The sequence below is a fragment of the Dipodomys merriami genome, unplaced genomic scaffold (assembly GCF_024711535.1).
Source record: "Dipodomys merriami isolate MVZ:Mamm:240054 unplaced genomic scaffold, mDipMer1.0.p SCAF_3, whole genome shotgun sequence".
Classification (NCBI taxonomy): Eukaryota; Metazoa; Chordata; class Mammalia; order Rodentia; family Heteromyidae; genus Dipodomys; species Dipodomys merriami.
In genome coordinates this window covers 75,024,686-75,051,496 of record NW_027204492.1, presented here as the reverse complement: position 1 = coordinate 75,051,496, position 26,811 = coordinate 75,024,686, and positions in this window count along the sequence as shown.

Genomic DNA, 26,811 nt, shown 5'->3' with positions numbered 1-26,811 from the left:
ATATGTAATGGGTAGTCAGGAATTGATAAGAAAAGAGTGGGCTAGATAGCTCTATTGAATGGATAAGTCTAGCAAGGCAAGGGGTTGTTATAGGCTCAAATGACCAGATTGAAGAATGATTATTCCAATCCCTCGTGGAAAGAGGCCTTCCTCAGAACTATACTCATTTACACTATGTCTCAGCTCTCATAATGAGAGGAACAAAACCTGGATAGGTTCATTGCAATTGGTGAAGAGGCTAGTGCCCAGCAAGATGCTGCCAGTGAGCTGCACAGGGATTCTGTCATCACAGTCAGATGCTTGACAACAGAAGTGGAAAAAGCACTGGTGCTTTTTGACTATTACTCAAAAATTCTTCAAAGGTTGATTTCAAATACCAAAAGCTAGGAACGGAGTGTGAAAGAATATACTTGGTAAACTGAGGGAAGTCTCTTCACACCTGCCTTCTGGTGCATCAGTACCTTTGTTGTCCTCAGAAAAATGTAATGAATCAGTGATATGCAGAGAAATAGGAGTATAATACTTGTGAGTTCTTTTTCATCAAGATTCTTCACTAAGTTAAAGACAATTTAGAAATATGAAAGGTACTTAGCAGAAACCTCATGGAATCAAGTCCAAGAAAGCTAGTTCATCCTGGCTTTCTCTGTTTGAAGGCAATTTCCTTTATTTATTTATAATAGCTTCCTCATCTGTGAAATGACAAATAGCTAATAACTCCTGTCCTGCCCAACTCACAGGGTCTTTGTGAGGATTAGGTGGCTAGTAGATAAGAAAGGGCTTAAAAGCTTAAAAGTATTGTACAAATGTTATTAATGTGTGTGCTCTTGGCTAGGGTGAGCACATTACAATATACAAAAATATGGTTGTATATCTTGACCTGATTTCTTAAATCCACTATTTTAATTCGACTGCTTCATAGAGTTGGAAGTCTTAGATTTTAAAATCCCTTTATGGCTCATTAGACTAATGTAGGCATGATATGTATTTTTCTCTTTGTTTCATTTTTTATTGCTATGTCTCTGACATAGTTACTTGGTAATAGTCCAACCTGTCAAACCTTTATTTTTACTACTTCTTAGTCTCCTATCATCTTAAGGATATAATTAAGAACTAGTGGGAATCAAAGTAGTGTGTTAATGCTTCTTATTGGTAATCTGTGATGTGGTGGATATTGGTTGTTTTATAAAACAGTAAGTGTAAGTAAATTCTTTATATTTCATATTATGTGGATGGATCCCTTTCTATGCATGTTACATCTTTAAATTTTAATTGCCCTTTGAAACTTATAGAAACAATTTGGAGTATATCAGTTTCAGATCTGTTTTTAGTAATTTCATTTTTCTCTATTAGCTGTTGTTGGAAAAATTTGTATTTCTTTTTGTCTACTGTATTATAGAGGCCCTAGAAAGCTTGCTGTCTAGGAAGCTTACCAAAGTCACTTTTTGTCAGGTGACATAGGTAAAAGTTGATCTGGACAATGGCAAATGGCGAAATAGACCAGTTTGGTTTTCCCTTTAGCTTTGAGAGCACTGGAGATGGTATGGATAGAGACTCCTTTTAAGCACAAACCCTCACCTAACACATATCAACTTTAGTGAGTTTTCCATAACTCACTTAAAGGCTTCTAGTTGTTCACATAATACTTCCAAGGAACACACATAGTCTGGGATTTAAAAGGCTTAACTGTAGTCAAGATGAGAAAGAAATGAGAGGGTGTGTTGGAAGAGGTTGTGTTTTATACATAACCTGGTGCTTACCTAACTGCTGACAATGCAAATAAGTGAAGAAATGAACAAGACAACTAGGACCCATCTGGTGCCATGTGTAAGTGGCAAGTGAGCCAGCTGCCCCAAGGAAATGGTGGGTATGTGAAGTAGCCAGTGTGGTAGAATACACTGGTATACATAAAGTTAGAACTCCTGCACCCCAGTCCTGTTGCAGTGGCTTCCTTAAGCAAAATCACTTGTCCCTATCATGCCTCAAGTTCTTTATCTCTAAAATCAAGAGATTTGTACTAGGTTGGTTTTTTCCTAGAATGATTGAGTTCCAAAAAACTTAAATAGTATAAGGCAAAATACAGGTTCAAGAAGTGGTTCAAGCTGTAGGGTACATGCTTGACATGCCTGCCTACCATGGGGAAAAAAACCCTGAGTTTATATCCCAGTACTACCAAAAAAAATGAATGTGAAGTTACTGTTTTCAGTTATAGTGACATATTAATGCATGTTTGAAATACTGCTAAAAATTTTATTTTATTTTATTTTATTTTAAATTCTTTATTGTGATTGATTACATAATTTCCCAAATTTCACAGTATTGTGGAATAGTGATGCTTAGTTAAAGTTACAAACACATTCTAACTTTCATGGGGCAAATTGTCTATTGTGGCCTATAACATTTATGAGTTCTATGAACTTTGCAATGCAGTTATTTCTTCCACATTGGGTGATATGTACATTTCTTTTGTTTTGCATAGCATCAACAGTTCCCTCTTTCCCACTTGTTCCCTCCTTCCCATCACTGCCATTGAGTTGCTTAGTTCATTTTGATCAAGGTCCAGGGCAGCTGATGGGTCCCACTGTTGTATGTTTTCCCCTGATTCCCTCTAGTTCTATGTCATCCTGCTGGTTTCCCTCCAGTGTGCACATACATACCATATATGTGATCAGCCGCATGAGGTTATTTAGTAGTGATTTGACCAGATGAGTGGAAGTCTTTTGTTTCTTAAGTCTTGTTAATTTTGTCATATCACCTTACATTTTGGATTTAACATCCACTTATCAGGGAGACCATGTGCCATTTGTTGCTCAACAAGACTTCTTCTAGCTCCATCCATTTCCCTGCAAATGCCATTATTTTGTCCTTTCTAATGGCTGCATAATATTCCATTGTGTATAGACACCACAATTTTTGGATCCGTTCATCTGTGGTGGGACATCTGGGTTGTTTCCATGTAGTGACCGTCTACTCGACCAGCGAGGAAAAACGACCACCACACCAGGAGTCTTCTCAGATCACGCTTTATTGGAGAGCCTTTTAGTTGTAGGAGAGCTTGGGCGCGAGAGAGCGTGCACCCGAAACACAGCCGCTTATATAGGAGAATCGGAACGCGGGTCTTTCTATTGTTGGTCGCCTGCCTTTCACCGTCACCAGGTGTCATGGGATTGGCTGGGGGCTCTACCTGGCTCGTGCACGCGCACAGCCCAGGCCTCCCACCAAGCACCGTCTGGGGTGGAAACCTCAAAGCTGCAAGGGAGTGGGCGGAGTCTCGCCTCGGCTCCCTACAGTTCCCCCTTCTTTGTTTTATGGCAACAGGTAAGAGTAGAGGTTGGGCCTCTGTCTAAGACATTAATGAGAGGACCTTGCACTGGCCTTCGCCTGAGGGGCGCGCCTTCCCCAGTGATGACCAGGCCCGTCCGATGCCTTTTTTGCAGAGGTGGGATCTTGGGCATCAACCCACTTGCAACCCAGCATGCTCTTCTTGAGGAGATGAGAACCATCTCCTCAAGTGCAGTGCACTTGCCTTGCACCCTGTCCCAAATTGCAAATTGCATACCTGTCCCGGTGCAATGGGATCCCCTGATCCCTCGGGGTACTAAGGCTATGCAGAATGGTAAGGCTTAACTGCCTCTTAGGGCCGACAGCCAAATCTGGGGTGAGGATCCACTCTCCAAAGCGGCTAATGCTTGCGAGATAACAACCTTGTCCCTTCTGGTTTGGGCTCGAAGGCGACAGACCAACCATAGGCAGACCACGCATCCTCCCAAGCAGCAGGCTAAAAACATTCCGACTCCCACCCGCTCTTTGAAAAAGGACACCGCAGAGGCAATCCAGTCAGTAAATTGTAACAGCCCACAGCATCATTGGTTTAGCTATCACAGGGATTGCTATTAGCACTGTTGCTAACAGCAGGAAGATCAGCTGCATCTTCAAGAGGGGGTTCTGTTGCAGTCTCCACCGGCCTGGTCAGTCTCATTGGCACCCAGTGAGGTACTTCTTGACTCTGTGGAAAAACACAAACAGCTCCCCTGGATCTCGTTATTACCGGATCCGGTCCATACCATTTATTATTAATAACATCCTTCCACATAACCATGTCTTTAGTATCCATGGAGTCTCTTGTCATATGCCGATCTGCGGCAGACTGATCGTTGTCATTTAGAATTAAAAAATTAAGGGTAAAGAGCGCAAGAGAAAGTCTTTCCCTGGGGGACGCGGACTCAGCAACTCCCCCTTTTTGTTTTTGAAGCATTTCTTTTATGCTTCTATTAGCTCTTTCCACTATACCTTGTCCTTGAGGATTGTAGGGCAATCCGGTGGTGTGGGCAACCTGCATTTGTGCGCAAAAGGCGCGAAAACCATGGGAAGTATAAGCAGGGCCATTATCCGTCTTGAGTCTAAGGGGCTTTCCCCAAGCTGCCCAAGCTTCTAAGCAGTGTATTTTGACGTGAGACACCTTTTCTCCTGCCAAAGGTGTGGCATGAATGACACCAGAAAAGGTGTCCACAGACACATGTAAATATTTTAACTTACCAAATTCTGTCAGATGAGTAACATCCATTTGCCATAGGGCGTTTGGTCTCAACCCCCTGGGGTTTACCCCCACATGGGGAGGATGAAGAAAGGTAACACAAGATTTACAGGTTTTAACAATATCTCTTGCCACATGCCTGGACAAATTATATCTTTTCCTAAGGGTATTAGCAGGTACATGATACAATCTATGAAAGTCTTTTGCCAATTCTACAGGATCAGCAGCAACCAGAGCCACAGCCCGAGTTGCCTGGTCCACCAAATCATTACACCTTGCCATCGGGCCCGGCAACATAGAGTGGGCACGAATATGTCCAATATAAAAAGGATGTTTTCTGTTTAAGATAAGGGATTGAATCTGTAACAAAACATTAGAAATTGTACTGGCCTGCTTAACTGAAGCAGCAACTTCAAGAGAAGCAACGGCATTTACAACATATAATGAATCAGAAAATAAATTAAAAGGTTGATCAAATCTTTTAAAAACTTCAAGCACAATTAAACATTCAACAGCCTGTGGGACATTCGGCCGAAAATTAAAGACTACCGGCTGTTTGTGTCCTAGAACAAAAAAGGCACCTTGTCCAGATTTTGATCCATCCGTAAAGATGGTTAGAGCATCAGCCAAGGGCTCCTTTGAAGTGACAACAGGAAAATACACTAAATTTTTGTTAACTATGGCAAGCAGAGGATGCTTAGGATAATGATTATCAATTATATTTGGAAATGAGCAAACAAGAATTGCCCACATATCCATTGTGGCTGCTAAAATTTCAACTTGCTCACGGGTGTATGGAATAATCAATCTATCTGGAATTTTTGCAAAGTGCATCAAACAATACTTTATACCCAAAATTGCCTGCTTAGCCACTAATTCAGGAAAATATTGAACAGTTTTTGCTCCCACAGAATCATAGCATTAATAGTTAGCCTTCGAAGCAAGGCAGTGGTATAATTGGCCGTCACTCCATAAGTCCTGACTGCCTCAACTAAATCTTTTAACTGGGAGTAGGAAACCGGCTCAAGAATTCTCTCATTAGTAATGGGATTTTCAAAAACTGGAAAGGCGGCCGCTAACGGCGACCAGGTGCTGCCTTTTATAAAGTGACTCTTCCCTGCCGGCGGGCACGGCAGGGGGGCCGACGGGTGAGGGGCAGCTCCGTTTCCTCTTCCTGGCTGCTGCGGTACTCCCACCCCTAGGGGGCGCCACCCTCCATATCTGTCTGCCTCGTGCTCCGCCGCAGCCTCTTCTAACTCTTCACTATCAGCTGGATCGAGCTGCTCTCCCTCCTCCTCTAACATTTCTTCCTCTGAGTCACTCACAAGATTACTATATTCTTGGTCCTGCCCTTCCACATGTAGGGCTGAGAACCGGTTTGCTCTTAAAGAAGGGCACGGAGGTCTCCTTGAGACCCCCTCCCTAAAACCCTTCTCCTTTTGTGAGGGCTGCAGCCCCTCTTGCTTTAATTCTTTAGGATCCTTTTGTCTTTTTTCCCTTTTTCTTTTAGGCCTATTTTCCTCCCCCTTACTGTATGCTGACTCTGATAGACTATCCTGATGCTGCGTTAGTACTTTGCGTCCTTCCTGGATTAAATCAAACCCTCCCTCCTCGAGGCAAGTGCGCACCATCAAAAAGACAAGCCACAAAGGAAGAAGCAATGCAAGCAACCAATAAATATCTAAATCTACAGTGAACAGCATACCGGGGGATATTTACCGACGTCTCCTCTCCGCGTGTTGAGTTCTGGCTCCAATTCGGCCTCTCACTCGGGTCCCGTCCCAGGTTCGTTCCCGGGTTTCAGCACCAGTTGTAGTGACCATCTACTCGACCAGCGAGGAAAAACGACCACCACACCAGGAGTCTTCTCAGATCACGCTTTATTGGAGAGCCTTTTAGTTGTAGGAGAGCTTGGGCATGAGAGAGCGTGCACCCGAAACACAGCCGCTTATATAGGAGAATCGGAACGCGGGTCTTTCTATTGTTGGTCGCCTGCCTTTCACCGTCACCAGGTGTCATGGGATTGGCTGGGGGCTCTACCTGGCTCGTGCACGCGCACAGCCCAGGCCTCCCACCAAGCACCATCTGGGGTGGAAACCTCAAAGCTGCAAGGGAGTGGGCGGAGTCTCGCCTCGGCTCCCTACATTTCCATATCCTGGCTATTGTGAACAGTGCTGCAATAAACATGGAAGTGCATGTGTCCTTGTATACTGGTTCCTGTTGTTCAGGATAGATGCCTAGAAGTGTAAGACTGGGTCATAAGGGAGGTCAATATTTAGCTTTCTGAGGACCCTCCAGACTGCTTTCCAGTGGTTGTATAAGTGTACATTCCCACCAGCAGTGTAATAGGGTTCCTCTTTCTCTGCAGCCACTCCAGCTTTTGTCATTGGCTGACTTTAGGATGTGGGCCATTCTGACTAGGGTAAGGGGGTATCTCAGGGTTGTCTTTATGTACATTTCCTTCACAAACAGGGATGGTGAACATTTCCTCATGTGTTTCTTTGACATTTTTATCTCTTCTTCTGAGAACTCTCTCTTTACTTCCATTGTCCATTTATTAATTGATTTGTTAAGTTTAGGAAGGATTAGTTTCTTGAGTTCCCTGTATATACTGGATATTAACGCCTTGTCTGATATATTACTGGTAAATATTTTTCCCAGTTAGTTGGTTGTCTTCCTAGCTTGGTTGTTATAGCTTTAGCTGTGCAGAAACTTTATTTTAAGGTAGTCCCATTTGTCGAGCCTCTCTCCAATTTTTTGTGACCCTGGAACTCTGTTCAGGAAGTTCCTGACTGTGCCTATAAGTTTGTGTTTCTTCTACTCTGCCCTGCAGTATTTTCAGAGATTCAGGTTTGATGGTAAGGTCTTTAATCCATTTTGAGTTGATGTTGGTGTATAGTGATAGGCTGGGGTCCACTTTTAGTTTTCTGCAAGTGGCCTCCCACTTTTCCCAGCACCAGTAGTTGGAGAGGCTGTGTTTCTTCCACTATATGTCTTTGGCTTCTTTGTCAAATATCAGCTGACTGTAGGCATGTGGTTTTATTTCTGGATCTTCTATTCTATTCCATTCATCTTCAGGTCTGTTTCTGTGTCAGTACTATGCAGTCTTTGTTATTATGGCTCCATAGTAGAGTTTGAAGTACGGCATTGAGATCCTTCCCAAGTCCCAAGTTTTCTTTTTTGCCTAGAAATGTTTTGGCTATTCTAGGTCTTTTGTTTTTCCATATGAATTTTTGGACTGCTTTCTGTATTTCAGAAATGTACGTCATTGGGATTTTTATAGGAATTGCATTGAATTTGTATATTAATTTTGGTAATATGGCCATTTTCCCTATATTAAGTCTGCCTATCCAAAAGCATGGAAGGTCTTTCCATTTCCTGGTGTCTTCTGTAATTTCTTTCTTTAAGTTTTTATAGTTTTTGTTAAACAGTTCTTTTACATCTTTGGTTAGTTTAATTCCTAAATATTTTATTTTGTGGGGGGTATTATGAATGGGGTTGCTACCTTTATTTCCCTCTATGCTTGTACATTGTCAGTGTACAGGAAGGGGGCTGATTTTTGTGGGTTGATTTTGTATCCTGCTATTTGCCGAAGTGATTTATAATTTCTAAGAGTTTTGGGATAAAGGTACAGTATCATGTCATCTGCAAAAAGGGATAGTTTAACTACTTCTTCCCCTATGCGGATCACTTTAATGTCTTTTTATTGATTATTGCCCTGGCTAAGGGATTCAGGACTATATTGAAGAGGAGTGGAGACAGTGGGCATCCTTGCCTTATTCTTAATTTTAGGAGAATTGGTTGTAGTTTTTCCCCATTAAGTATAATATTGGCTATTGGTCTGTCTTTTTTGGTGAAAATATTGTACAGAGGGGTTACAATTACATGGGCAAGATAATGAGTACATTTCTTATCAAGCATTGTAGCCTCCTTCTTTGTTTCCCCTTCCTGTCCCTTCCCGTCCTCCCCCATCAAAGTAGTAAAGTTCGTTTTTGACATAACGACTTGTACATCTCATTGTTGCAATGGGTACACCTGTATCCCTATGTAAACGATTTGTTTTTTCCCTTCCCCTCCACAAATTATACTAACATCAAATACAGGGAAAACAGGGGTTATACTGTGGGGGAGGGACATACAAAGCAACAAAGAGATAATCTTATAAATGCATTAGAAATAATCGCATGAAAGAAAAAAAACATTTGAATACTTATCTTGGGGTTCATTCCCCTAATATCAACTTATCTGACCTTTTATACTTGACTCAGATATATACTAGTTATTGCAAATAAGGGAAACCATGAGACCTATGTTTCTTTGGGCTTGGCTTACTTCACTTAATATAATTTTTTCCAAGTCTTTCCATTTTCTAACAAATGAGGCAATGTCATTCTTTCTGATGGAGGCATAGAATTCCATTGTATATATACCACATTTTCTTGATCCATTCATCTACTGTGGGGCATCCGGGTTGGTTTCATATCTTAGCTATGGTAAATAATGCTCCAATAAACATAGTAGTGCTGGTAGCTTTAGTGTGGTCTTGTTTGTGATCATTTGGGTAAATGCCCAAAAGTGGGATTGCCGGGTCATGCAGGAGCTCTATGTGGAGTCTTTTTTTTGTGTGTGTGAAAATACTGTACAGAGGGGTTACAATTACATGGGCAAGATAATGAGTACATTTCTTATCAAGCATTGTAGCCTCCTCCTTTGTTTCCCCTTCCCATCCCTTCCCATCCTCCCCCTGCCCCCCACCCAATCCTTCCCGCACCCCCCATTGGAAAAAATTATATGTGGAGTCTTTTGAGGAACCTCCATACTGCTTTCCAAAGTGGTTGAACAAGTTTACACTCCACCAACAATGCAGTAAGGTTCCCTCTGTCCACATCCCCTCCAGCATCTGTTGTTATTAGAATTCTTGATGATAGCCATTCTAACTGGGGTGAGGTGGTATCTCAATGTTGTTTTGATTTGCATTTATTTTATGGCTAGGGAGGTTGAGCATTTCTTCATGTGTCTATTGGCCATCCTTCTTTCCTCTTCAGAGAAGTTTCTCTTTAAATTTTTAGCCCACTTATTTATTGGCAGTTGTTTCTTTGAAGATTTGTTTTGGGGGGATTTAATTTTTTAAGTTCCAGGTATATTTTAAATATGAGACCCTTGTCCATTGTATGGCTAGTGAAGATCTTCTCCCAATCTGTGGGCTTTCTATTGATCTTGCAAGCTATGTCCTTTGCCATGCAGAAGCTCTGCAATTTCATTCAATCCCATTTGTCCAATCTTTCTTTGATTTCTTGTGTTTCTGGGTCTCTATTAAGAAAATTTCGGCCTGTGCCAAGGAGACCTACGGTTTTTCCTATTCCATCCTGTAATGTTTTCAGAGTGTCTGCTTTGACCCTGAGGCCTTTGATCCATTTGGAGTTGATTCTGGTTCAAGGTGATATATAAGGAACTAGCTTTAGTTTTCTACAGGTGATTAACCAATTTTGCCAACACCATTTACTGAAGAGGCTGTCTTTCTTCCATTCTATTTTTTTAATCCCCCTTATCGAAGATTAGATGGCTATAGGTCTTTAGGTTCATTTCTGGATTTTCAAGTCTATTCCATTGGTCCTGATGTCTGTTCTTGTGTCAGTACCAAGCTGTTTTGATTACTATGGCTTTGTAGTAGAGTTTGAAATTTGGTGTTGATATTCCTGAAATTTTGTTTTGATCAATAAGTGTCTGTCTTTGCTTGGTTGCTGTTTCTGGGCTGGTGGAGAGTGTCTGTACCTGGTCTTGGTTCTGTTGGGGGATGACCTCCAGCTCCTGGTCTGACCCACGTAGAGCTCTGGGCTCTCTGTTGTAAATCACTGGCAATTCCCACCTTTAAAAGGACTGAGTGGCCTAGACTGCTCCTGCTTACTCCTATAGTTGCTCTTGGTGAGATCGGATGTGCTGGATGTAGTCTCCCAGTTGCTGGAGTCTGCTATAGGCTCCTAATGTGTGGTTTTTTTTTTTTTTTTTGCCAGTTGTGGGCCTGAACTCTGGGCCTGGGCACTGTCCCTCAGCTCTTCTGCTCAAGGCTGGAGCCCTACCATTTGAGCCACAGCGCCACTTCTGGCCCTTTCTACTTATGTGGTCCTAAGGAATCAGATCCAGGGCCTCATGCACACAAGGCAAGCAGTTTACCAGTGAGCCTCCTTACCAACCTGAACTCCTGTGTATTAGCAGGTGCTGGCAGCCTAGTTGTCCAATTCTCAGCTTGAGATATATGGGTTGGGTTCTGGTGGGATTTGGGCTTCTGGTTCTCTTGCCCTGGACACCCAGGTCTTTTGCTTTCATGGGTGTGATTCCCAAGGGATGTAGTTCTCTGTCCCCCTCCCCCTCTGCTGAGGCATATGCTCAGTTTCTGACTTCAATTGGGAGGAGTTGGTTGTATTGCTCAGGCGCTGGATCCCCAGGCCTGGACTTGGCTCCCAGTCCCCAGCCTGGGGCATGCCAGTTGAACCTGTGCTGCTGTGTATCCCACCTGGGTTACACAGCCTGTAATATACAGTTCTAGTTTCTTCCACTGTAGGCTGTTGTGACCCAGTGGTGCTGTTCCTGGCTTGGGTGTTTAAGCTCCTTTCCATGGGTGCTCTTGATCTAGCCTGGCCAGCTGGATGTGCTCCATGGGCTGGTGGAGCTCTCAAATAGTTCCCAGTTTTAGTGGGTCCTGTAGTCCAGGTGTTGGGGTAGGGGTCTGGGTCATGATCTGGGGTTCCCACCAAAGTTGTAAAGTTTGTTTTTGACTTGACAACTTGTACTTCTCATTGTTGCAACGGGTCCATCTGTATCCTTATTTAAACAACTTGTTTTTCCCCTTCCCCTCCACAAATTATACCGACATCAAATACAGTGAAAGCAGGGGTTATACTGTGGGGGAGAGACATACAAAGCAACAAAGAAATAATCTTATAAATGCATTAGAAACAAATGTATGAAAGAAAAAAAAATTTGAATACATATCTTAGAGTTCATTTTCCTAACATCACCTTATCTGACCTTTTCTGAACTGTATTTGATTTTTGTACCCTGCATCTTATATATACATTTACCTAATTTGGGGAGTAACAAAATGTTGAAACAAGGACCCCTAGCAACAATGATACTCACAAGACACTATGTTGGAAATTAACTTTACAACTTCTGGAGGAAAGGAGGGGGTGGGGGGAAATGGGGAGGGAAGGGATAGTAGGAGAAAAACAAAGGGGAGGGTAACAGTATTTGACAAGAAATGTACTCATTACCTTACTCATATACCATAACAACATCTTTAAATCTAAAGGGCATATTAAACATAATGTAGATATGAAACTAAAGTAAAAGATCCTGAAGAAGTAAACAAAACACAAAAGCTTTGCACAACTGTCGAGGGGAACAGTAGGGTGAGCCCACATTCAAGAAAGCAAGGTGGGAATCCTGCCTAAACTCCAAGCCCAATTATTACATGGCCTGGACATACTCAAGACAAGCCTTTCACCATTCCATAACTCAGGTTGCTCATCTGAAGTGAAACTGTTATCCTCCCTACCTCACAGGGATGGTGTTAAGATCCAGTGGACAGTTGAATGAATGTAATAGACAGAGTGTTATAACAAAAGTGGGGATGGTACTTCAGTGCTGTTATCACCAAGCTAGGTAGCCTGATGGCTAAGAGATAGTGAAGGGGGAAGAGGAAATGGCCTCCCTGGTAAAGTTTGTGTCTACCGGTGGTGTTGACACAACATCCTAATGACTATGATGTGAAAAAAGTGCTTACTGTGTATATCAGACTCCCATTTGCTTTGTTTTTCTGTTACATACTTTATTCCTAGTGTGGACAAATAAAGTTTTTACTTGTATGTAGTTGGTCAAATCTGCTATTTTCTGGTAATCATTATGATCTTTTGTTACCTCTATTCTCTGCTTTCTAGTCTGTACTGTCCTACCTGTGTTATGTGCGGCCCTCAGAACCACCTGCACTCTGTGATTGCATGAAAGAAATTGTCTTTATGTGGAATTTGGGAAATTCTTTTCATTTCTAAAGTTAATAGACATTCCATAAAGTATTCTTCCCTAAAAATTACCCTGAGCAGTAAATAACCTACACATAACAGGGTTAAGTGATTAGAAAACAACGTGTAAACGTCTTAGTGAAATTCTAATACTGATCTAGAACCCACTATGGACATAATTATTTTATCCCTACTTGTCTAGTGTGCAGTCCAGGTAGTGGGTTAGTAAAAGGGAAGAGTAGGAGAGTTAGTAGAAAAATACTAAACTTTATATAAAAGATCTGGTTGCAGGACAGTTAAACCATTCATGAATTTTGTCACTTTGGGCAAGCACCTGTCTGCCAATTAATTGATTTTTGTAGATCAGAGGGGAAGTAAGGAACCTACAATAATTTAATAATTCTAATTCAGATTAGTCCAGATTAAGGGCCCTCATGTTCTGTAACCCTTCTACAATTAGCCACTATTCATCATCAGCTCTTATTAAACATTTAAGGCTGATTCCTTTACAGAATAGCCACAGATCCTTCAAAGACTATTACTAAGAAGGATGCTTATCTGATTCATCTTAAATTCTAGACAAAAGGTGAGATATCTTGTCTCTCCTTGAGGAGTCATTTACAGTATTAGAGGAGGCAGTCTACTAAAGTGTAAACATGAGTAGCTGGTGGTCATATCCTGGAGCCCTGTCCCATATTACCCTGTAGTAAGCCCCCTGTCCCTCTGAAAAACACATACCTAACAACCCATTTAGATGCTATAGAACCTGAATAAGTAATAAGTGTAAATCTGTAGTTTGCATAAATTGGTATTACTATCCTGAGCAACATAACCATTGCTGTTTTCATATCATAAATACACATTTAATTTTTGCTTTGTATGGAACATTATTATAGATCTGTCCATGCCGTGTTTACATGTATTAGTCTACACTTTGACATACAACATTCATACTTCTTCCTCTTTCGGTTTGGGGTGTTCATTTTATGTTTAGAAACCAACAAATATGGTGTTGGATCTTTGTTCTTAGTTTCAACTCCTTTATCTTTTTGACCTTTACATTTCAGTTACAGAATCATTAGGATCACAGATGTTAAAATGTAGACTGTATAAAATCAATATTAGGAATTATCACTTCAAAATATATAGTGATGTCAGAACAAGGGAGAATTACTTTGAAATGTAAAGATGAACATTTTAGCTGAATTACTTTAATCACAGATTATAAGTACTCCACTTATTTCTATCTTCTATATTATTTGAAGACATTATTAAACAGTTCAATATAGTTTATATTTTAATGTTTACTCTATGGTATGGTCTTTAAGACTTTTATTTATAATACCAGTTTTTATCCTGAGATAGCTTTATATCTTTATTTATGGACATCTCTGATGATCCACAAGCTCAGAAGTACATTTTGCAAAGTAATGTCTAAATATTTTTAAATCAATTGATTTGGAGCATTTCAAATTTCAAGTTTTCAGATTAGGTATATTCAAATATAATATAAATAGATTGGGCCATGTTAGCAGTTTCAAAACATTAATAGATTGAGGGACCAAATAAATTTGGTGAATACTGAATGTCTCTTCAAAATTGACAGGATAGCCAGGCACTGGTAGCTCATACTAGTAATCATAGCTACTCAGGAGACTGAGAGTTCTAAGCCAGCCCCATCAGAAAATTCCATGAAACTCTTCTCTCCAGTTAATCAGCGAAAAGCTGGTGGTATAACTGTGGCTCAAGTGGTAGAGTGCCCACTTGGCTGATGATAATAATAATAATAATAATAATAATAATAATAATAATAATAATATTGCTAATGTACTTTGCATCTTTTGGCAGATTTGAGTAGATCTGATTTTATCACCTCGCCAGATTATGGCTCAGTGGGTTGAGCAGTGGAATAAGTTAGGCAATTCTGGAGTAGATTGTAAGGCTCATGTCAGCCCTCGAATTATATTATGATCTGGTGGGATGGACTGACTCTTTAATGTGCTGAATTAAAATGATGTAGCTTTACATTAATGCATTTATAGCTCACCTCTGATGCATTTGTATTTCTTTCTGAAACCAATATAGTTTGGAAGATAGCTGAAATTCTGAGGCCAAAGAGCTAGGCTCTGGAAAGTGCTTTGTTTAATTGATTTAGTATGTTCCAAAGGTATTACCTTACCAAAACTGCAAGAAATACTGCCTGGTTTAAGAGCACAACAAAAGAAAATGGACAGAGTGTGGCATTCAAGTGAATTGGAATGTGTAAGTGAGCTCTTGGACATGAATTAAAGATCCTTATAAAAGCATTATGTGTCTTTATTCTGTCATTATAACTTATTTTTATTTGCTTTTTTAATGTACAGAAACGGTACTTTCTGTCTTAGGTTCAGATACAAATGATGCAGTTATGGCTGTTCTATTTGATTTGGGAGAAAAGCAGAGAAATGCTCTTTGATAATATAAACTCCATTAAATAATATCATAAACTCCATTATAAAATTGCGTTTGTGTTATTTGCTCAATTTCAAAATTATATATAACTATATTATAAAAGGTAATTGTGAATACCTTCACATGGTAAAAGTAATTCATCTATCACAGGATGGTTTGACTGTTTATACTATTTGGGATCCAATTTTTATTAAACAGCACATTTCCTAAGCACAATTATATCAGTTGAGATTGTTTGCCCTGTTGTCTTAATATACTACTAGCTATGTGTATAAAAGTCATCAAGATTCATTGTAAGGTGGGATGGGATTTACTTTGTGGTATTCAGATTTCTCTTTCCAACTTGCATCCCTACTTGTTAGATCTTTGTTGCAGAAGTTGTTGGAAGATTTGCTAATCTCTCCTTATTACTTGTTAATGTTGGCAGCAGGATAGATTAAATCCTTTCTTTCTTCTAACATTTCCTATATTCATAAGAGTTCTACATTAGGTACTAGTATATCCTTGTTTTGCTCATGAAAAGCAGAACCAGCTAGTAAGTGATGGACATGGAAATAAACCCACACAGTTGACACCAACATTCATACTCTATTAAGATGCAGTGAAGATTGACAACTGCCTTGTTGTTTGTTCTGTCATTGTCAATGTTTTACATTTTTATAGTTGTGATGACATTTAATATGCATAGATTTAATATCTATAACTTTTTAATATCCAACTTGTTTACATGTTGCTTACAAGTGATTGCACCTTTGCCTAGAAAGTGCAAAATGCAGATGTCTGGACCTTGCCCTAGCCTTTCCTACTGGAACCTCTCTACGAATAATAGCAGCTATCTTCAGTTGACCTATCTTCATTCCCTGACATGGAATGCAACTTTTAGGTGCATTGAAGCATTATGCTATTTCTAGATTCTACTGACTAGCTACCTTCACTTTCCATTTCTTCCTTTTTTTAGCAGGAGTAGGGTTTGAACTTGGCTTTGTGCTTGCTAGGTAACTTCTCTACCACTTGAGCCACACCTGCAGCCCTTTTTGTGCTGGTTATCGAGGGGGCTTAAAACATTTCTTTTTATTTTTTATTGTAAAGATGCTGTACAAAGGGGTTACAGTTACACGGATAAGGTAATGTGTACATTTCTTGTCAAATATTGTTATCCACGCCTTTGTTTTGCTACCACTGTCCCTTCCTTCCCCAGTTCCTCACCCCACTACCCACCCCCCGAAGTTGTAAAATTCATTTCTGACATAGTGTCTTGTGCGTATTGTTGTTGCAATAGGTCATCCTTTGTCCTTGTTTCAGCATTTTGTTATTCCCCTTCCCTTCTCCAAATCACATAAATGTACATACAAGACACAGGGTACCAGAATAAAAGACAGTGATTGCTAGAGATAAAACAATAGGAAAATAAAAATAAAATAAAATAAAAAAGAAGAAGTAGATACAGTACATTGGTGACAACAAGGTCACACCCAAAAAAGACTTGTTGTTTCCATGTCTTGGAGTTCATTTCAATTAGCATCATTTTCTATCGACATATGTACATAGCTATTGAGCTATTATGATTCTCTGACAGGGATATTCTAGATATATGCTAATGATTACAAATGAGGGAAACCATGGAGCCTATATTTCTTTGGGTCTGGCTTACTTCACTCAATATGTTTTTTCCAAGTCTTTCCATTTCCTCACAAAAGGGGCAATGTCATTCTTTTTGATAGAATCATAAAATTCCATTGTGTATATATACCACATTTTCTTGATCCATTCATCTATTGAGGGGCATCTGGGTTGGTTCCATACCTTAGTTATGGTAAATAATGCTGCAATGAGCATAGTTGTGCTGGTAGCTTTAATGTGGCCTTGCTTGTAATCATTTGGATAAATGCCCAAAAGTGGATTGCTGGATCATAAGGAAGTTCTATGTTTAGTCTTTTAAGAGACCTTGATACTTGCTTTCCAGAATGGTTTAACCAGCTTACATTCGCACTAACAGTTTAGTAGCATTCCCTTTTGGCCACATCCCCACCAGCATCCGTTATTGTTTTCTTGATAATGGCCGTTCTAACTGGGGTGAGGTGGAATCTCAATGTGGTTTTAATTTGCATTTCTCTTATAGCCAGTAATGTTGAACACTTCTTCGTATGTCTCTTGGCCATTTTATTTCCTCTCCAGAGAAGTCTCTTTAATTCTTTAGCCCACTTATTAATGGGGTGTTGTTTCTTTGGGGATTTGTTGTTAGGTGGGTTAAATTTTTGAGCTCTAGGTATATTTTTGATGAGACCCTTGTCTGTTGTATAGCTAGTGAAGATCTCCTTCAAGTCTGTGGGCTGTCTATTTATCTCACTAGCTATGTCCTTTGCCATGCAGAAGCTCTGCAACTTAATGTGATCCCATTTATCCAGCCTTTCTTTGATTTATTGTGTTTCTGAATTTTTATTTAGGAAATTTCAACTTGTGTCAAGGAGCCCTTGTGTAGCCTCTATCCCTTCTTGTAATATTTTCAGGGTCTCTGCTTTTACCTCAAGGTCTTTGATCCATTGGACTTAATTTTGGTTCAGAGTGATATATAAGGATCTAACTTCAACTTTCTACATGTGTATAACCAATTCTGCCAGTACCATTTGCTGAAGAGACTGTCTTTCTTCCATCTGATAATTTTGGCTCCCTTTTCGAAGATTAGGTAGCCATAGGTCTGGGGGATCACGTCTGGGTTTTCAATTCTATTGCATTGGTTCTCAGGCCTGTTCCTGTGCCCGAACCAAACTGTTTTTATAACTACAGCTTATAATAGAGTTTGAAGTTTTATATTGATATTCCTCCATGTGCTGGTTATTTTTAAAATAGAGTCTCATTTTTCTTCCCCTGGGCCAACCTGGACTATAATCCTATGCAATGACAAGTGTGTGCCATCATACCCAGATTAACTGTTTTTACCCAGATTATAGGCATGCCTGCCTCCTACCTCTTCCTCTTAATTGAATCTTCACTCTCCCAAGGTATCTTGAAGAATCTATATCAGCTGCTAATTCAATAGCCTCCCATGAAGCACCATTTCTTATACAGCATTGGCTGCAGGTAAGTACTTTGTACTCTGTGTGGCCAGTGACTAGCAGAAAGTTCTGTTGTACTGCACCACTCTGCCTCTCTGAAGAAGGATTTTGTGCTATAGCCCAAAATTTTGAGATTTCAATTGAACTCATGAGAACATATTTTTATATTCCCAGAGTAGTACTGTTTGGCCAAATACTCAGAATGTCCTTATTAATATTAGTTGTTAAGAAGGAAATAGAAGCCAGGCATTTGTGGCTGATAACTGTAATCCTAGCTACCCAGGAGGCTGAGATCTCAGGATCATGATTTGAAGCCAACCCAGGCAGGAAAGGCCATGAGAAGCTCTTACTTGCAATTAACCACCTAAAAACTGAAATTAGAGCTGTGGATCAAAGTGATAGAACACTATCCTTGAGCGAAAAGCTCAGAGATAATGTACAAGTCCAGAATTCAAGCCCCATGATCAAAAAATACGGAAACAATAATTTTTTAAGGAAACTCTGCAATTATCTCAGAAGTTTCAGCCCTAAAAGCATATTTTATTATCTGTTGATAATACAAATTTTAAAATCACTCATCACTTTTTGAGAACTTGGGAGTGAAATTAGAGAATATATTCATAAATCTATCTTAAAATTATTTGCTAACATTCTGGTTTCTCAAGAAGTACAATAGTGTAACTGTAACCCCTCTGCACAGCATCTTTACAATAAAACAAAATAAAATAAAAAAAGAAGTACAATAGGACTAAACAGGTACAACACAGTCTCAGACTATAAAGAAAAGTAATTAGAAGTTAAGGTTACAATATTCAAAAATAGAAAAACATTCGAAACTATGACCCCATATGGATCAATGGGCTTTTAGGAATGCCATATTTTGGGCATATGGTCTGAGATACATTTGGAAAGCTTATAAGTGGATCATGGGCAAGATATCTTTGCACTGAATTTGATAGTATGCTGTATATAAGTGACTGCTTAACAATACCCCACAGTATTATAAACCTGTCTTTCTGAGAACCATTACCAGTTTCATCATTACTCTTCACAAGACAACTTACTGAGCCTTTTCTCTGTGTGTGTGTTCCCAGGTATGATATACACATGTACAGAGCACAATTTCAACTCATTTGTTCTTTGCTTTCCAATAAGTGTATAGAAGCAATTCAAGAATTCTTAGATCAAAGTGGATTTACAGCACAGGATATCAACAAGGTATGCTTCTTTATTTTCATTATTCTAGTAGTCTCATATTTGGAATATTCAGTGTTCTAAGTCCCATTGAGTCAGTAGTAAATGAATGAGTCATTGAGGAAGCTGAAGACACAGTCCCTTATGACAGTCTCAGCAACGAGATTTAATAAGATTGCATTGAGATCTTAAAGTAAAAACTACAAGACATCTGTTTCTCAGGACCTGCAGTATGCTATGATGAAGGCAAAAAGTCTGTGGCACATTTTCTTCATAGAGAGTTGACAATGTCGGTATTATTATAAAAGGTGGGAATTTATATAAACATTTATTTTTAAATGTTGGAATAGAACTGGGCACTTGTGGTTCACACCCATAAGCCTAGATAAACAGGAGGCTGACATCTGAGGAAAGTGTTTTAAATCCAGCATAAGCAGGGAAGTCCATGGGATTCTTATCTCCAAGTAATGACCAGAAAAGTTGAAAGTGGAGCTATGGCTCAAGTTGCAGATTGCTAACCTTGCAAACAAAACTCAGGGACAGTGCCCAGACCTTGAGGTCAAACCCCCAAACTAGCACCAAAAATGAATGAATGAATAAATAAAAATGTTTGATAATACAAAGTATATTTTATTGAGTTTATGGTTAAGGATCATATATAGTATGATACTCATAGGCATATATATATATATATATATATATATATATATTAGTACATTGTATTTATACAGTGCAATTTTCTTATCTTAAGTTGCATTACGTGTAACATAGAATGCTAAAATCCATTTGTATTTTGCCATTAAGTTTTCTGGAGATAATGTAACCTATTACATTTCATTTTATAGTTTGTCCTTTGTGGAGGGTCTTCTCGAATACCAAAGCTCCAGCAGTTGATAAAAGTCCTTTTTCCAGCTGTGGAGATTCTCAGTTCTATCCCTCCGGATGAGGTTATCCTTATCCATGCAGCTCTAGACGCAGGGATTTTCATTGGGAAAGAAAACATCTCAGTGGGAGACTCTCCTGTGAGAGTGTTTGGCCAAAGACATCTTAGCAAAGGTATAGTTAGTCTTTCTGTAAAAGGAGTACAAAGAGTTGATGTAACTTTTCATATGAACCCTGATTTATTATACATTATGTATACAGGTAAAGATTTTAAATTTAGTTTTATAATTTTGGAGAACTTCTTTATATTTTGTTATGCTAATTTCTTAGGGAAATGAAAGTTAAGTACAATTTTCATTGTCAACCTCTATCATAGGTAGAGAGAGAGAGATGTGCTTCAATGTCTTTTTACATAAAGTGGAGTGGAATTATTATTTCTGTTTTCTCCCCTTTGGCTAATTTCTAAATTATCTACAATGATTACTTATTTTTTTCTTAAGAGGAATAATAGGAGTTTGTCACAGGAGCTTTTAATGAGTGTAAAGGTAAATATCAAAAACACACATTTTCATTTCCTGCTTACTAAGGGCAGGAATGAATTAGGGGTCAACAGAGTCAGAATTACAGTATGGTTCCCATCAGGAACACCTTTGCCAGCTCAAAGACAGCACACCTTAGAAGACCCTGGTGCTTTGTCTTCAGTTTGCCTGGAGCTCCATGAGTCTGAGGGGGAGAACACTACAACAGAAGAAAGCAAGTTTGCACAAGTGAAGACAGAACTGCACTATGGCAGTCACTTGTAACTGTTTAGCCTTTTCTTCTGGATTCAGTTTAATTCAATTTAATATCTGAATATACAGGATACCTGACATTTTTATGAGTGGGATGGTCATATTTATTCATTTCTGAAACAGTGGGAAAATACTTGATTTTTAATTTGAAAGAGTTATGGGAAAGTAGAAACGAAGTACAGTTTGTATTTATACTGATTCTCTATGCTTTTGGCCCACCAATTAAATTACATTTTTCCTTTACTAAATGTAAAGGAATACTAAATGTAAATTTAATAGGTAATTTATAAAAATGATCTCAAAATGCTATGAAGGTGAACACTGTATGCCTCTTATAATTGATAATGTAGAAGGTGAGTATTAATTTACTTTCATAGCAATATAAAATAAATGTAGGTTACAAAAGAGAATTTAGAGTATGGTGAGATTTCTTTTTGTTGTTTGGGTTTGGATTTTGGCTTTTTGAAATAGGTCTGCTTCAGCCTGCTAAATACTGGGACTACAGGTATGTGTGGTTCTAGGGGTTTGATCTCAGGGCCTTGTGATTGCTGGGCAGGTGCTCTATCACTTGAGCCACATCCCCAACTCTTCCATTTATTTTTTAAATATATACATTCAGAGAAAAGTCTGGAAAACCAGACTAAAATGTCTCATTGTTCTAGAAAAAAGGAATGACTTTTAGTGGTGTGATGTATAGTTATTTTACAGCTTTATATTTAATTTCTAATCTCAACAAAAGCATAATCAACACATACATACACACACACACACACACACACACACACACACACACACACACACACACACACACACACACACACACACACACACACACAGAGCATACCTGAGCTGAACCTTAAACTTACCAGCTTGGCATTTTTTGGTAAAGTTTTAAAACTTCTCCAACAGTGATGATAATAACTAAGCCTTAGGGTTATTTTTCAAATACATCAAGTGGCTGTGGTCACCAAAGCAGTGCATGCATGTTTGGAGTTACCATTACCTTTTCTATAAGCTGTACCAAAACATCTGAAGTTTACAATTTATACCATATCTTTAAATTCAGAAATTTGGTACCTAAAAACTTAAAGAAAATCTCCTCCAGATAATTCTGTTCTACAGGTATAATCGATTTCCTGTGTACCAAGTCTCTAATCTCATGTAGCTATAGCAGTCTTAGAGTCTTTCCTCGGTGCCTTTCTTCCATTCACTACCTGGGCCCAGTGACACACATCTGTCATTCAAACTATGCAGGAAGCATAAATAGGAGGGCAGGTCAACCTGGACATAAACTGTAGACTTTATTTGAAAAATAAAGTAAAAAGGTCTGGAGATGTAGTTCAAGTGCCTGGAGATGTGGTTCAAATGTTAGAACCTTGCCTAACAAGTGCAAAGCCCTGAGTTCAAATGGCACTCCTACTAAAAAACAAGAAATCAGTTTACCTTTTACAGGTACAGTTGTACCTGTTCATTAGTATCTCAATGCACCGGATCATCTTTGCACTATTTTTGCATAAACAGGTTGGACTTCAGGATATACATAAAAAAGAAAATGGATTATGTGATATATTGCTTGTTCTTATGATGAAAAGGTACAGAATTAACTACTTCCAATTTTAAGAAAATTCACTTTGAAACTCGACCACTTTTGTTAGTTTTTTGAGTCTTTTCACCCGCTCATTCTTGGCATGTCATTTATTAAAGATTTGCAGAGATTTTTTTTTATCAATGAATCACATTCTTCAAAGATTATATCTCTTCTTTAATTAAAATAGTTTTCAATGAACTGTACAACCATATTTCTATTAAAATATAATATATTGGTAAGTGTTATAATCTTTTTGTATGTTTTGTTTTTCATGAACTAGTTGAAATTTTACATTATGTTTTAATATATTTATTCTTTCATGACTTTCAATTTTAGAAATACTTTTCTTGATTCTTAGTGGTTACTTAAAACAATTAAAAGCCTTTTATATTAATTGAAAAAAATGCAGAACCATATAGTATTAGTTAGCTTTCTCATCAAGGTAGTGGAAGGCTGACATTAAGCAACTTGGAAGAAAAGTTCACTGCTCTCAGTTTCAGAGATTTCAACCCATCATGGTATTGCAAGCCATGGTAGAGCAGCTCACATTATGACAGATCAGGAGCATAGTTAGGAAAAACAGAAAAGGCTCAACACAAGAGGTAGCCTTCAAGAACACACCCTAATTTCTGTGCTACTCATCTGTTTATTGCTATGACCAAACACTTCAGAGTACCACGTAAAGAGAGGAGTTATTTATTTGCCTGGTGATTTGAAAGTTAATCCCAAGAGGTGATTTCAAAGTTAATGCCTGTGATGAGACAGAACATTATGGCTGTAGGTAGGTTGCAGAAGCTACTCATGTATGAGCAGTGGAAAGCAAATAGGGAACAGTGAATGAAAGGCACAGGCAAGGTACAGCCCATGAGGTCATGCCTCCCCCAGAGAGTTTTCTCCACCAATGAAGCCTCTTGTCTTACTTTTCACTGCCTTCCAATAATGTCATCAAGGGATGAATACATTGATTAGCTCACTTCCCCAAAGGGCATCAGTTGCCAACTGAACCTACAGCTCATGAGCCTGTAGGGATCATTTCATATTCAAACTCTAACACATGTGCAAAGTTAAGATACCAGGGTGAGAATTTGGTTAGTTCATTAATATAGCTTATAAAGCTCTGGATTCAGTTCAATTTTCAAGTGGTGAAGATTGAACTCAGGGCCTCACAAGATAACATTTTTTGTTTAAAAACATATGTATGTACATATATACACTTATGTTAATTGTTTTTTTCCAACTCAAGTTGAGTCATGCATCCAGGATATTTTTTTCCTGGTTGTTTTGGACTTTTCTAGGGTAGAATTCAAATTCAAAACACAAATCTAGAAGATCAAACTTTTTTTTAATGTTTAGATTGAGAAGTCTAGCCATGTTCTCTTCAGGACATTTACTGGAGCCCTGGGATACATGGTCTCCTAATGAAAAAGCTTATTCTCTAAGTCTAACAGCAACCATTCTAAGGGAAAAACTGAAACCTAGCACCAAATCTAGGTTTTTCCCAAGAGGATTTTTCCCATTATTCTTTGGTTCTCAACAGAATTAAGATGAGATAACTTTATAACCAGACATGGTAGCTCACACTTGTAGTCCCAGCATCTGGGGACACTGAGGTGGTAGGATTGCTTAAGCCTAGGCAACATAAGAAAAAAATTACTGTGGCAATGGCTAATCAAAGATGCTGTTTTTAAAATGAACTCAAATATTATGGCTGTGCTTTTATCATTAAAGCTGGCATGTACTCTATGATAACTTCCAACATGAGTTCATGGACAATCTGGGCTATGTAGAATTTATCTCTAGGAAAAAATTAGACTTCAAGTTTAAAAAATATAAAACATCCTAATATGCCAATTAAACAGCAGGAATTGGTCAGGTGCTGGTGGCTTACACCTGTAATCCTAGCTACCCAGGACGCTGAGATCTGAGGATCATGGTTCAAAGCCAGCTCAGACAGGAAAGTCCATGAGACTCTTATCTCCAAGAAACCACCAGAAAACCGGAAGTGGCACTGTGGCTTAAGTGATAGAGTGCTCTCCTTGAGCTGAAGAGCTGAGGGACAGTGCCCAGGCCAAGAATTCAAGCCCCACAACTGACCCAAAAAAAAGCAGGAATTGCTATATGCCTTTCAGCAATATCTGAATATTAATGGCTTCAATTCTTCAATCAAATGGCAGGCTGGTAAAGGGTACTTTTCTTTTTGAAAAATGTCACCCCTTCCCTCCTTCTCTCCCAGTTTTTCCCTCCTGTACCCACCCACAAGTTGTAGTGTCTAGTAAGTACCAATGCTGCCATTTTCACCCTTTATTCCTCCATTTCTGTGCCCCCTTACTCTCCTAAAGACAGATAATTGAACAAATAAGCCAAAAAGAAAACAAAAACAGCAAAAGCAAAACCTCCATTTCCTAGGAGTTCATTTTGATAAATAATATTTTATATGATCAGATGCCCATAGGCATTGCACCTTTGTGCTCCTCTCCTAAGAGTATCCTCCTTTGGCATCACTGTGTGTGAATAGAGTACTATGTAATTTATCATGTTCCTGTGTATTTTAGTTATAGCTTCTGCATATGAGAGTAAACATGTACCATTTGTCATTCTGAGCTTGACTTACCTCAATATGATTTTTTAGGTCCATCCATTTCTTTGAAAATGACTTATATTATTCATTCTAATGGCTGTGTAAAATTGCATTGTGTGTAGGTACCACGTTTATTGGATCCACTCATCTATTGAAGGCCATCTAGGCCATTTCTGTAACTTGGCTATTGTGAATAATGCAGCAATGAACATGGATATGCAAGTGTCTTTATGACATCCTGGCTTGTAGTGTTATGGGAAGATGGGTAGTAGGGTAGATATATGTTTAGTTTTTTGAGGAACCTACAGACTGTAGTCCAGAGTGGTTGTAGTGGTTTACATTCCCACCTACAATGTAATAGAGAGTTCTTTTTCTTCACATCACCACCAACCCTGGTTGTTATTTCAATTCACTATGTTGGAATCTAACAGAGGTGAGATGAAATCTCTAAGTTGGTTTTGTTGTTGTTGTTGTTGTTGGTCGTGGGGCCTGAACTCTGGGCCTGGGCGCTGTCCCTCAGCTCTTTAGCTCAAGGTTAGCACTCTACCACTTGAGCCACAGAACCACTTCCAGCTTTTTTTTCTGCTTATGTGGTGCTGAGGAATCAAACTCAGGGCCTCATGCATGCCAAGCAAGCACTCTACCACTGAGCCAACTTCCCAGCCCTCTAAGTTGTTTTGATTTGCATTTCCTTTATGGCCAGGGATGATAAGCATTTCCTTATGTTTCTTTGCGATTTTTACCTTTTCACAGAAGTCTCTCCTTAGCTCTTTTGCCCATTTAGTGATTGACTTATTAGCTTTGGAGGGAGGGGTTAGTTTCTTGTGCTCTTGGATATTAAGCCTTTGTCTGATATATTGTTGGTGAAGATCTTCCCCCATTCTGTTGGCTGGCTTTCTAGTTTAGTAAGTATGTTCTTTGCTGTGCAGACCTTTTTAGTTCGATGTAATCGCACTTGTCAAGTCTCTCTCCTATCTGCTGTGCCCCTGGGATTCTTTTCAAAAAGTTTCTGCCTTTGCCTATGAGTTCTGGTCTTTCTACTACTCCCTCTTGCAGGAATTTCAAAGTTTCAGGACTGGTGTTGAGGTCTTTGACGCACTTTGAGTTGATATTTGTGCATGATGATAAACAAGGATCCACTTTCAGCTTTCTGCTTATGGATGCTCAGTTTTCCCAACACCAATTAATGAATGTCTTTGGCTCCCTTATCAAATAGTTTACTGTTAGTATATGGTTTTATTTCTGGGTCTTCTAGTCTGTTCCATTAATCTTTGTGTCTATTTTTGTGCCAATACTAACCTCAAACCAAATGATTTGGCAAGCCTTAAATGATCCTTGGGCTAGAAGTTCTCTCCACCCCTGAACTAGGAAATAAGTTCCATGGAGACAGTCTTTTATTTGTCCACTCCTAAAATCTCAGCACTTGACAGCACAAAGGAGATACTCAAGAAAAGATTTCTGAATGAGTAAGTTTTAGAGAATTGTGTACAAAAGAGTGGCACAAAGTCAGATTTGACAAACAGAAATCCAGGATAGCCTGGATTAGATCATGGAAAAAGTATGACTCTCAAAAAATAACAAAAGCAAGAAGGGCTATGGGCTTGGCACATATGTTTGTGGCTCTAGTAAGCAAGACACCTGTACTGCAAAAACCAAATCAAACCAAAACAGGGTCGTGTAGGATTTTTAGTCTATCTTATCAAGGTACTGAAATAGTCATTACAG